We start from the raw sequence: 12871 nt of genomic DNA on the forward strand, positions 1-12871 counted from the left end.
AGCGGAGAGACGCAGACACAAAGAGCTGCAGCCTTGCGCGTGGCCCCAGAGAGAAAGGGCGGTGGTTAGCACCTGCTCGCACCCACGTGCACCAAGCACAGCCAGCCCAGTACCGCACCCCCACCCCGCCACTCCCCCAGTCCTAGGCACTGAGGCCCACGCACTCTGGCATCCTGGGCTCCTGGAACGCATCTGCGGAGAGCCTGTGGCACGGGTGGGAAGGGACCCAGGGCTCTGGAGGCCGTCTTGGGTGCCTTGCTGGAGAAGCAGAAAATGGATATATTTGGTGTCTGGCTCCGGCGCGGAGTTTGCAGCTCCTCTCAGGCATCGCCTTGGCAGCAGAGTGGTTAGAGGTGCTGGCACACAGTCTGCCTCGGTTGGTACTTGTGAAACCGCATGACTATATAAGGCCAGGGAAGGAAAGAGCGCGCTGTGCCAACCTGAGGGATGGGCTGGCAAGGGAGAGGGGAGAACGGCAGGGGGCTAAGCTACACACGCTCCCCTCATCCAGCCCTCCACAAGTTGCAGGGATAATCACTCCTGCAGAAGTCCTGCGGCCAACTGTGGAATAATCGAGAAATAATAAAGGGGGGGCGGTGTCAGGGGCAGCTGCAGGAATATATGCTCTTTCCCTGGAGTCCTGCTTGGCAGCTACCTCCTCCTCCTGCCTGAGAGTCAGCTGGCTTCAGAGTGGGCCAGGAGGGTGACCTAGAGGTCCAAAGTCTGAAATGATTGGAGTATACCACATTCCATGGTGAAGACTATTTGGGTCCCCGAGCCCGAGGGGCAGTTTTGGAGAAATCGATGACTTGGCAGACTGGGCCAGCAGAAAGGCAATAGGGGAAGGAGCACTGGAATGGGAGTCAGGTGTCTTGAGTTAGTTCTGGCTTTGGCAGGGTGATCTAGAGCAGAGCTTCCCCTCTCCTCCCCACTGCTGCTGTTGGAACATCAGATTGGATGATTCACGGGTGAAGTACTTAGAACGGCGTCTAGAATGTACAGTAAGTGCTCCGTCATAGACATTCTTATCGCCACCCTCCACTGGCCTTATGCACGGGTCTGGAACCTTGAGTTAGAAGTGATGCAATCCCCAACTGCTCCCTCCTTCAGGTGCTCTCTACCTCTCCTTGGCTTCTAAGGTATAATATTTTTCTGCTTTTTTCCCACCTGTCAAGCCCTGCATGTCATTGTTCTTTGTGGCACCTGTGTTCTCTGGCTGGGCCTCGATTGTTGGTTTGCTTCTGGGCTCTGTCCTGGGCCCCTGCTCTTGGGCCCTCACACCGCCACTCACGTGATCCCGTCTTCCCAAAGGTCAGGAGGGTTTGTCCTGCCCTGATGGCTGGTTCACCCCGGCTCCAGCCCAGAGCTTCCAAATGTCAGGATTTTCACAGATTAGGGTCCTTCAGGTGTTTGAGACTAGGTGTGCCTCTCATCTCCTCCTCCGACCCCCGATCTGCTTCTTCACCCTATGTCTTGTTGCCTCAGTGAAGAATGTTTCTACTCGCATAGGTAACCAAGGCAGAAGCCTGGTTGTCATCCTGAACCCCTCCTTCTCCTCCACCCGCATCTCCAATCCTTCATCAAGAACGGTCAATTTACCTCCTGTTACCACATCTCTGCCTCCCTACTGCTATCACCCAGGTATAAGTAGCCAGTCCTGTTTGGGGGACTGTTGTAACAATGCCGGGATCTCGAGGCACTGGTCTGACCTCATCATCGCCTCGAGGCACTGGTCTGACTTCCTTGCGTTGCTTCCAGGACATGGCTTTGACCTGGATCCCTGCCTTTCATGCTTCAGCTCGTGCTTCCCTCTGTCCGTTGTTCTCAGGACTTCTGCCACGGATCTTCCCTTACTTAGTTCCTTCAAAATGCTTTCCTCTCCCACCCTGGGACTTCATAATGCAAAAGGCATCCCTCAACTAGATAAGTCCTACCTACTTGTCTTTAAGCTCTCAACTGGATGGTGGCCCTTTTAGACTCGGCCATCTTCCTTTTTCTGTGGTCTCACAGAGCTGTAAGGCTTCCATCAGACTGAAATTGCACATTCCACTTATTCGATTAGTGTCTGCCGGACCCGAGGACTGTAATGCTCTAAGAATAGAGACTTCATTTTTTCTCCACTATTATAGCCCTAATTTAGTCTAGCATATAGCAGGTGCTTAAAGAATATTTGTTGGGTGAATAAATAAAAGAAACTCTCAAACTATGTGCCACTTATAAGCTTGATAAATATAATTTCTTGCTCTAAAAGAATGTAGACTCCAGTGAGATTGAGAAGAAGGCCCTGGACTTTCAGTTCAATTTATGTAATCAATTTTGATGATTCAAGATCAACATTATTGAGGCATAAAGGCAAACCTTGTTTTATTTCCCCTTGCTTTATTTCCCTTTACAGATACTGCATTTTTTTTTGTTTTTGTTTGTTATTGTTTTTACAAATAGAAGGTTTGTAGCAACACTGCATCAAACAAATCGATTAGCACCATTTTTCCAACAGCATTTGCTCACTTTGTGTCTCTGGGTCACATTTGGGTAATTCTTGCAGTATTTCAAACTTTTTCATTATTGTTATATGTGTTATGGTTGACCTGTGATCCATGATTGGGATTCACTAAAAGCTCGGATGATGGTTAGTGTTTTTTAGTGATAAAGTATTTTTAAACTAAGGTATGTACATTGGTTTAGACATAATGCTATTGCACACTTCACAGACTACAGTAGAGGGTAAACATGACTTTTATATGCACTGGGAAACCAAAATACCCATTTGACTCACTTTATTGCTGTATCCACTTTATTACAGTGGTCTGAAACCCAACGACAGTATCTCTGAGGCATGCCTGTAATTTACATGTAAATTACATACATTAAAACAAACCCATTTTAAGTGTACACTTTGATGAGTTTTGACAAATGTATGCACTCATGTAAGTGACACCACATCAAGATATGGAACATTTCTACTGCTTATGATGCTTCTTTGCAGGCAATCTTGAACCCTCCTTGGACCCAGGCAACCATAAAGCTGTTTTATGTCACTAACGATTAGTATGGTACTGCCTGCTCTAGAATCTCGTATAAAGAGATCATACAGAATGTATTGTTTTTGTCTGTCTGTGTTTCCCGAGTACGTTTTTGAGATTCACTCATGGTAGCTCTAATGCTAGTTTGATCTTTTTATTGCTAAGGAGTATTCAATTTTGAGGAATTATTATAATTTCTTTATTCATTCACCTGTTGGTGGACATTTGGGTTATCTCGAGTTTGGGCTATTATGGTTAATCCAGTCTCAAACATTTCTCTACAAGTCCTTATGTGGGCATATCTTTCACTTCTCTTGGGTAAACGCCTAACAGTAGAATTACTAAGCCATAAGGTAAATATATGCTGAACTTTATTAGAAACTGTTGGTTTTCTAAAGAGTGGTCCCATTTTGTCCTACCGTTAGCAATGCATGAGAGTTCCAGTTATTCTCCATACTTCTAACACCTGTGACTATGTGTAGTAGTATCTCATTGTGGAATTCTAATTCCCATGATGACTAATGATGTTAAGCTTCTTTTCACGCTTGGCTATTCACATAAATTTATTTGTGAAGTGTCTGTTCAAATCTCTCATGTTCATTTTTATTTATTTTTATTTTTTAAAAATGTATTCAAGTAATCTCTACACGCAATGTGGGGTTTGAATTCACCACCTTGAGATCAAGAGTTGCCTGCTCTTCAAATGAGGCAGCCAGAAGCCCCCTTTGTGTCTATTTTTGAATTGGTGTTTGTGCTCAAGTTGTGAAAGTTCCTATATATATAAATATAATATGCATATGTAAATCTGTAACCATTATATACATATATAAATAAAAATATATAGAGTCTAAATTTAAATATCTGTGTGTGTGTGTATACATTGTGTCTGATTCAGAAAACACATATATTTCTACCCCCTAGTTTGTGGCTCTTCTTTTATTTTCTTAACAGAACAGAAATATTAAATTTTCATGGAATTTGCCTCATCATTTTTTTCTTTTAATGTTTATTTGCCCTAAGAAATCATTGCTCTCCTAAGATCTCAAGACTTTTTTCCTGTTTCTTTCTAAGAGTTCTGCAGTTGTAAATTTTAGGTTTAATTCAATGATTTATTTTGAGTTACTTTTTGTGTATGAAGTAGAGTCAAGATTTATGGTTTTCCCCCAACATTCCAGAAAATTTTAGGAAAAGACTGTTTTCTCCCCCATTCAATTACTTTGGTAATTCAGCTGTGTGAATTACCTGACCAAAATGTCAAAACTGACCAAAAATCAACTGACCATATTATATGTGGGTCTATTTCTGGAGTTGTGCTCTCCACTGACTTGTATGGCTGCTCTCATTCTAGTAACACACCATGTTGTTTAGTGTAGCTTTATAGTAAAGCTGAAATCAGATAAAATGAATCCTCCAACTGTGTCCTTTATCTAAAATTGTTATATGTATTATAGATCCTTTGAATTTCCATATAAATTTTAGCATCAACTTGTCCACTTCTACAAAGTATGTAGATAATTATATGATTTTCTTTTTTTGTTGTTACAGTGAATGTCAGTGGTTGAGTTTCAGATGTTAAATTAACACTGCATTCTTCGTACGAAACCCATTTGAGTCATGAAGCATTATCATTTTTATATGTGAATTTAATTTGGTAATATTTTATTAAGATTTTTGCATTAGGGTATTTGCTTGACATTTCCTTTTCTTGTAATTTCATTATTTGGCTTTGATATCATAATATTGCTGTCCTATAAAAGGAGTTAGCAAATATCCCCTCTTTTTCTGTACCCTGAAAATTTTTGTGAGACAGTTATTATTCTTCCTTAGGTTCAATAGAACTTACCCATGAAACCATCTGAGGTTTATTTGGGGAAAAGTTTTAATTTATTAGTTCAATGTATTGAAATGTATTTTATAGTTTTTCATACATTTACTATTTCAGTGTTTTTTATTTCTTTGTGTAGATCTGAGTTTCTATCTGGTGTCATTTTCCTTCAGCTCAAACTTCATTAACTTTTTTCTTGGAGTGTAGGTCTACTGGTGACAAGCTCTTTTAGCTCTGTTTTTTAAAAAAATATCTTTATTTTGCTTCTGTTTTTGAGGAATATTCTCAATAAATAGAGAATTCTGGGTTGACTGTTTTCTTTTCAGGGCTTTAAAGGTGTGGTTCTTGCTTACACTACCTCTGAGGGAAGAATGGGGGCATCATTACTTTGTTTCTTTGTATAGAAAGTATCTTTTTTCCTCTGTATGCTTTTACAATGACCTTTTTACCTTTGATTTACAGCAGTTCATTATGATGTGTCTACTTTTGCTTTGTTTTGTTTTTTTCTTGCTCTTTGTTGAATGTTCGGAGCTGTGAATTTATAATTTTCATCTTATTTGTTAATTTTTCAACTCTTGTCTAATATTTTTTGAGGTGTCCTCACTGGGACTCTAATTAAATATATGTTAGACTGCGTTATCTTGTCTTAAAAGCTACTTATATGGTTATGAGCATTTTTTTCTCAATCCTTTTTTTCCTTCACTTAAATTGGGATCATTTCTATTTCTTTATTTATTTATTTATTTATTTATTTATTTGACAGAGAGAGAGACCACAAATAGGCAGAGAGACAGACAGAGAGAGAGATGAGGAGAAGCAGGCTCCCTGCTGAGCAGAGAGCCCAACGCGGGACTCGATCCCAGGCCCCTGGGATCATGACCCGAGCCGAAGGCAGCGGCCCAACCCACTGAGCCACCCAGGCGCCCTCCAAAAGTTCACCATTCTCTTTTCCCCCAGTGTTTAATATGCTATCAAGGAAGTCCATTTAGTGAATTTTTTATTTCAGATACAAATTTTCAGCTCTGGGAATTTCATTTTGCTTCTTTTCCCTATCTTTAATTTATCTCATTATTTTTATGTTTTCCTTTAAATCCTCAAACATCTGTATATTAGCTGTTTAAAAAGCTCTGTCCACTACCTCCATTCTTTCTATATATTCTGTCATTTTTTTTTTTACCGTTTGGTGTTTTGTTTGTTTTGTTTTGCAGGTTAGGGGTTACAATCCAGTGTGACAGTGTTGGGTGTCTAGATGGTATTGGGGATTATGATTGTAACATTGTTTAGTGTCTAGATTTTGTTGTCTTCCTTTAAAGAGTGGTGAATTTTGTTTTGGCAGCCACTAAGTTACTTGTGTGTCAGTCTGATCCTCTTGAGCCTTTAAATAATTTTCAAAGGTCGGTCTAGAATAGCTTTTACCCTTGAGGTAGTTTCACCATAGTTCTACAGGTACAACCCTTCTGGAGTCTCTGAAATGCCCCAAGGTTTAACAAACTCTCGCCATGCTGGCTGATTGGAGTTTGGCTCTCTCCCAGCTCCATGTGAGCTCTAGAAATGTTTAGTTTACAGATTCTCAGTATTTGTTATTTGCCTGACCTCATAGAATTTCTTCCTGAGCATGTGAAGCTTAGTACTTAATGAAAGACTTGAGGGGATCACTATGCAAATTTCTGGATCTCCTTTCCAGGGTAGATTCCTTCTCTACAAAGCCAGCTGCCTCTACCTACTCAAATTTGGATCTCTGCCTCCCCAGTTCAGCATTGCTTGGGCTGCTTCTCCCTGTACTGTAGCTTTGGAAATACTTCCGGATGAAATGCCTTATCGTAAGACTCGCCTACTTGACATCTCTTGCTTCAGGGCTCACTCAAGCCTGCTTCCTAGCATCTAAAAATGACAGTTTCATTGCTCGTGTCTTCTTTTCTAACTATTTACTACAGGAAGGCAGACCTGGTATCAGTTACTCCATCTGGGCATGAATATATCTTTAACTAGCTTACCTAACAAAATTCTCATTTTACCTATATTTCTCCGAAAGAAATCACCAAAGAGAGTATAAAACATTACAAAAAAAAATGAAGATATACAACCTCTGTATAATCCCATTAATTCACCTAACAACCCTTTCCAAACAGGAAATGAAACTGGTGGATTTTCTTAGTCATACAAACCTATGCTAATCTAAAGATATCCCCTCTTTCTCTTCGTAAGTCATCTGTTCAACAATGTTTTCTAGGATTCCGCCAGAGTATATTATGTTCACTATTAAGGTACTTCCAGAGTTTAAGTATGAAAGCATGTTTCTATTTCTTTTGCCTTTTGTGTTTATTGTGTCTTTTGACATGATAATATTTAGAAGTAATATGTATTTACTTATAGAGTGTTTACTCCTTCCCCAGCAGCATGCTAAGTATTTTACATCCATCATCTTTTTGAGTCATCATAATACTTTCTGTCAGTTTCTTCTATCATCTTTAGTTACTAGATAAAGAAACTGAGAATAAGGGATATAAAATAGCCCAAGGGTGGAGGGCAGAGAGAAACCCAAAGGTTGGAGCCGAAATCCAAATCAAGGTGGTTTCCTTAGGAAATGCCAGTTTATCTACTAGATGATCTTCACCATCACCTTTCTCTTCATGACTTCTCAGAATTTGCATTATGTTAAGACTCCCTAATTCTTCTTTGTTTCTTAGTATCATTTTCGATAACCAAGGAATGGCAAATTTGAGCAATAACATGGGGACCTTCAGTGTGTATCGAATATGCTTTATTGATGAATTCACTTAATCTCTTTCTACTCTTAGGGCATTGTGGGCAAATGGAACAATCATAGAACAAGAGGGGCACAAAACCGCAGGACTCATGAGCTCTGATGCAGTGTGGGGATGCCCTGTAGAAACTTCACATGGATGTTGCGAGGGTAAAAAAGGAGGAAATGCATCTTTGATACATAAGGTATTAATAATGAGAATATACATTTAAAGTTCATGGATTTATTTGCCACAACCAGAACTATGGTATCTGCATGGATTTAATTAGTGTTTTCCCATGAAGAATGTAAAGTACTTCAGTATATCACAAAATATTATTGTCAGTGGAAATCGATCCCCAAACAGAACAGACAGGAAAACCATGAGAGCCTGACAAGTGCAGTGTGTTGGAGGGAGAGGATATCCAAAGGAGGGCAAGAGCAGCCTCACTTGTCTTTTCAAAGAAAGGTAAGAATTTGCCTGGTGGATGGTACCATAGGAGCTGGAGGAGAGAGGGCATTCTAGATGAATGGAACAATATGTATAATAATACAAAGGCATAAGACAGGCCACGTTCTCTTCGATCAATAATATACATATACCTATAAAATTGCAGAGACCTTTCACATAAGTTGAGATCTTAGTTTTCCCTCTCAAAGAGTTTATAACATAACTGATTAGATCAGGTGCAAGTATGGAAAGAAAATATTGATAATGTATGATGGAAGCCTGATAAGATAATTATCTGTTGAATGAACAAAAGATGACTATCAGGATGGGCTAAATGGCAATGACTGATGTCAACCGTGGGACCGTCACGGGGACAGGGGAGCGATGTTCGGTTTTGGGTGAACGCCATGATCTGACCTATTTTACTGCTGTTATTCTGCTGCTGGGTGGAAATGAAATACACAATGGGAGGCAGGGATCTTACTGGGAGTTGTTACACTGATGTGCAGAGAGGATGGTGGCTTGGGATAAGGTGATAACGGCAGAAGTGGTGAAAAGAAGATTCTGGATATATATATATATATGTGTGTGTGTATATATATATATATATATATATATATATATATATATATATTAAGATTTTATTTATTTGACAGAAAGAGAGAGAGAGAGATCACAAGTAGGCAGAGAAGCAGGCAGAGAGAGAGGGGGAAACAGGCTCCCAGCCGAGCAGAGAGCCCAACATGGGGCTGGATCCCAGGACCCTGGGACCATGACCTGAACTGAAGGCAGAGGCTTAATCCACTGAGCCACCCAGGTGCCTGTATTCTGGATATTTTTTGAATATCCAATGACTTGGTTCTGAAGTCTGAGAGATGGAGAGGGTGTCAAGGTTGTCTCTAAGATTTCTGGCCTGAGGAACAAAAGAATAAGCTGGCATTTACTGATATGGAGCTATTTCAGGGAAAGCAGGGTTTGTGTGTGTGTGTGTGTGTGTGTGTGTGTGTGTGTGTGTGTATTGGGGGTTGAGAGCTGGATCTTAAAATGAACATATTACATTTGAGACTTGTGAGAAGAAATATCAAGTAAACAGTTGTATACATGCATCTGAAGTTTAGAGAAGCACTCCGGCCTGGAGATGTAATTTTCGGAGTTGTCAGTATACAGATATTCTTTCAATCCATGAGACTGGGTGGGATCACCATGGGAGTGAGAAGAGAAAAAGCAAGAGGGATAGATGTTCTAAGATTTGGAGATTGGGAAGCTGGTAAAGAACTGGCAGAGGAGATTGAATAAGAGTAAAAGTGAGCTAGGAAGAGATCCAAGGGATCCAAGGGAGAGGGACATTGTGGAGGCCAGGTGAAAAAAATGTTTTGGGCGCCTGGGTGGCTCAGTTGGTTGAGCAACCGCCTTCGTCTCAGGTCATGATCCCAGACTTCCGGGGTTGAGTCCCGCATCAGGCTCCCAGCTCCTTGGGGAGTCTGCTTCTCCCTCTGACCTTCTCCTCTCTCATGCTCTCTCTCACTCATTCTCCCTCAAATAAATAAATAAAATCTTAAAAAAAAAAAAAAAAAGAAAAAAATGTTCCGAGAGTGAGTAGTTATCTATGTCAAATGTCAATCAGTTGAGTAATATGATGTCTGGAAGCAGCTCTTGGATTTGTCAACACAGAGGTCTCTGGTGACAAGAACAATGGGATGATAAAAGCTTGGAGGATTGGGACCAGAGAGCCCAACAGAAGTTGGTTCTGGAGAAAATAGAAGAGTAGGGACAGCGAGTGTCGATACTTACTTTGAGGGCTCCCATTATAAAAGGAAGCAGAAGAATGGGGTGATGTTGGGTCAAGAGAGTTTTTTAATGGGGGGGAGATGTTACAGTTTGTAAGTTTGTAGGTGGATGGAATGGCCCATTGTGAATGGACTTTTTAAGGAGAGAAAGGGCAGGGTTGGTTGAATGGGGATAAGAAGGGGAGGGCTCAGCCTTGAAGGCGGGCAGGGGTAGGGGCAGCTCATTCTGGTGATAGGAATAAAGGCATGATGTGATTATAGTCACAGCAAGATTAGTAGGTTTGGTGGTGGGCCTTGTAGAAGTTCTCTTGACTGCGCCTACCACAGTGAAATAAGTGAGGTCCCCGAGGGCCAGAGGAGTGGGAGAGGAATGGTAGGGATTTTGGAAGGAGGATGGTCAGTTTGGTTTTGCTCATGTTAAACCGAATATGCTCATTGATCTTCCAAACGCAAACATCTAGCAGTCAGTCAGAGAAGTGTGGCTACATCATGGGTGTGAGGGGGGAGTCCCTGTTGAGAGAAAGCTGGGCGCCATGGGCAAAAAGAGGTGGAACCCGTAGGCTGATAGTGGCTGCATTCTCCAGTAGACAGATGTGAAGTGGTAAGCCGCTCATCTGCCTGCATTTGGGGGTAGGAGAGGAATCGAGAACTCAGGAAAGGAGGCCATGTCAGGGAAGCCCATGGGATGCTCAGGCCCCTCTCCCTTTGCTGCTCTCCTCACTCCCTCTATGCAATAGGAAGAAGGCTCGGGATCACCACAGGCCCAGCCCATGGCCAGTCACTGTGCCACATCGCCCTTCACTAATTCTCACAAGAGTCCCGTTACTGTCCTTTCTGTCTACAAATGAGAAACTGAGGCAACAGACACAAACGAAAGGGGTGAAGCAGGATGTGAACTCTGTCTGTTATCTCCTCTCCATTACCTCAGAGAAGGAGAGAAAGTTCCATGAAGATAGAAAAGACTCCCTCAACTTCTAAACGGCAGCATCCCGAGAGAGTCACTTCTGACCCAGTACACTATGCGTTACCTTTCACAACGAGTCTTCACAACAAGAACAGGACTCCCCATGTGGGTGGCCTTGCAGACACTGGCTTGGTGGGTGGAGAGCATCTCTGAGGGGTTGTGAGAATGGTGACCCCCTTTCCTGCCGGGCCCTGCCCTGAACAGTATGTGGCCTGGGGATAAGAGTCCAAGCTACGTTTTAGCCCCACCTGACCTCCTCGTCACTAGGGATCAACTCTAACCGTCGTCATCATCTTCATCCTAAAGATGGCGCAACAGTTCTCAGAAAGGCTAGGCAGCTTGCCCCCGGTCACACGTGTCTTTTGTGCAAGGGGTTCTTCAGAGGGTGCCGCGGGAAGCCAAGAGTTGAGCAAGCTATTCCAGCCTCGAGGTAGAGTCAGGAAGCTGACACTGATCTGAGTGGGTCTGGGGTAAGTAGGTAATTTATGCAGAGAAGACACACATCGTGCCAGTGGTTTCCTGCTGCCTGGAGGTACGTGCTTTAGCAGCCTGTTGGAGCCAAGCAGCCAGCTCCGAAATGCCTGCTGGAGTGTGGAAAGGGGATGAGCTCGCAGTGGGTTCAGCACCCACACGTGCAAGCATCCAGAAGGCTTCCGTCTGAGGGGCAGAGGCTGTAACAATATACTTGCATACCAGGGGCTGATGTCCTGCTCCGTGTGTCCATAGGGAACGTTCTGAAAATCCATCAGGGCTCCATTTTTGGGAGCAGTTTTGCTGCATGCAAAGGCTTCTGGATTTTCAAGTGAGAAGTGGTGGGGACATGTGTGTGTTTGAGGCAGTCTCCGGCCCATGAAGGATGGGGGACTGCAGCTGAAAAGTGACTGAAGCCTTCTCTGCTCCTCTAGCAATGGCATTAACTAGCCTCAGTATCCTGCTCTGTCAAATGGGATAATTATCCCCATCCTCTCTCACTAGAGAGACATAGAGTCTTACGTAGTATGTGTGAAAATGCTTTGCAAACTGTAAGGTACAAATAGCACCATTTTGGATGGTCCTAAACAACAGCCAAATAAAATCATTTGGAATGTTTTAATTTTTAGTTTAAGGAAATATTAGCTCAGGTTAACACACACACACAAAGATAGAAAGGAAGGAAGGAAGGGAGGAAGAGAGAAGAAAGAAAGAAAGAAAGAGAAAAAGAGAGAAAGAAAAAAGTCTGTGGGGCGCCTTTGAGGGTCCAGCTCTCAGTTTCGGCTCAGGTCATGATCTCAGAGTCCTGGGATCATGCCCCATGTGGGGGTTCTAGGCTCAGCAGGGAGTCTGCTTGGGGATTCTCTCCCTCTCCCGCACACTTGCTCTCACTCACTCTTTCTCTCAGATAAATAAATAGATCTTTAATTTAAAAAAAAGTCTTGTGGCATATATTTTACCGATGTCCAGGTTTCTAAACTCTGTATCGGCACTGTCCACTGAAATATAATGAGAACCACGTTTGTATTTCAAATTTTTCTAGCAGCCACATTAAAAATGTAAAAAGAAATCGCTGAAAAATTTTACTGCTTTACCTTATTTTACCCAACTGTGTCTAACATATTATCATTTTAACATTTAATAGATATTAAAATTATTAATGAATTGCTAATTCATTAATAATTATTTAATTATTTAACATTAATAATTCATTAATCATTATGTACATTTCTTTTTCATACTAAGGGTTTGAAATTCGGTGTGTATTTTATACTTAAAACACATCTCAATTTGGGAGCTAAATTTTCAGTGGTTAAAGTAAAATGTAATCCTACTAAGCGGTAAGGTTGTATTTAACAGAGAAATATTTCGCTCTGCTTCAGTTCCTTAATCACCTGGGATGTGTCTCAGATAGTCAGTAGGCATGTTGGCTTGTGGCTACCATATTGAACGGCACAGCGGTCCACCAGCTGACCCCTCTTTATTCTAATTCATGTTTCATTACGTCATCAGGCACACCAGCCTCCTCTAATAAGCAGGTTCCCGCATTATCCTATAAACTTTTGCAGTAACTGGGGCTCAGTTTCCTCATCTGTGAAATGGGGATA

The 12871-nt window shown here is 41.9% G+C and overlaps 1 long non-coding RNA gene across 1 annotated transcript in view; it reads left to right on the forward strand.

Moving 5' to 3' along the window:
- The first annotated feature begins 488 nt into the window (after positions 1–488).
- Positions 489–12871, forward strand: part of LOC116599335 — a 41419-nt gene continuing 29036 nt past the window's right edge. The window contains exons 1-2 of the long non-coding RNA XR_004289317.1: positions 489–1001; positions 7647–7797. This is a non-coding gene — a long non-coding RNA (uncharacterized LOC116599335). The remainder of the gene's footprint in view (positions 1002–7646; positions 7798–12871) is intronic.

Source organism: Mustela erminea, chromosome 9, assembly GCF_009829155.1.
Source record: "Mustela erminea isolate mMusErm1 chromosome 9, mMusErm1.Pri, whole genome shotgun sequence".
Classification (NCBI taxonomy): Eukaryota; Metazoa; Chordata; class Mammalia; order Carnivora; family Mustelidae; genus Mustela; species Mustela erminea.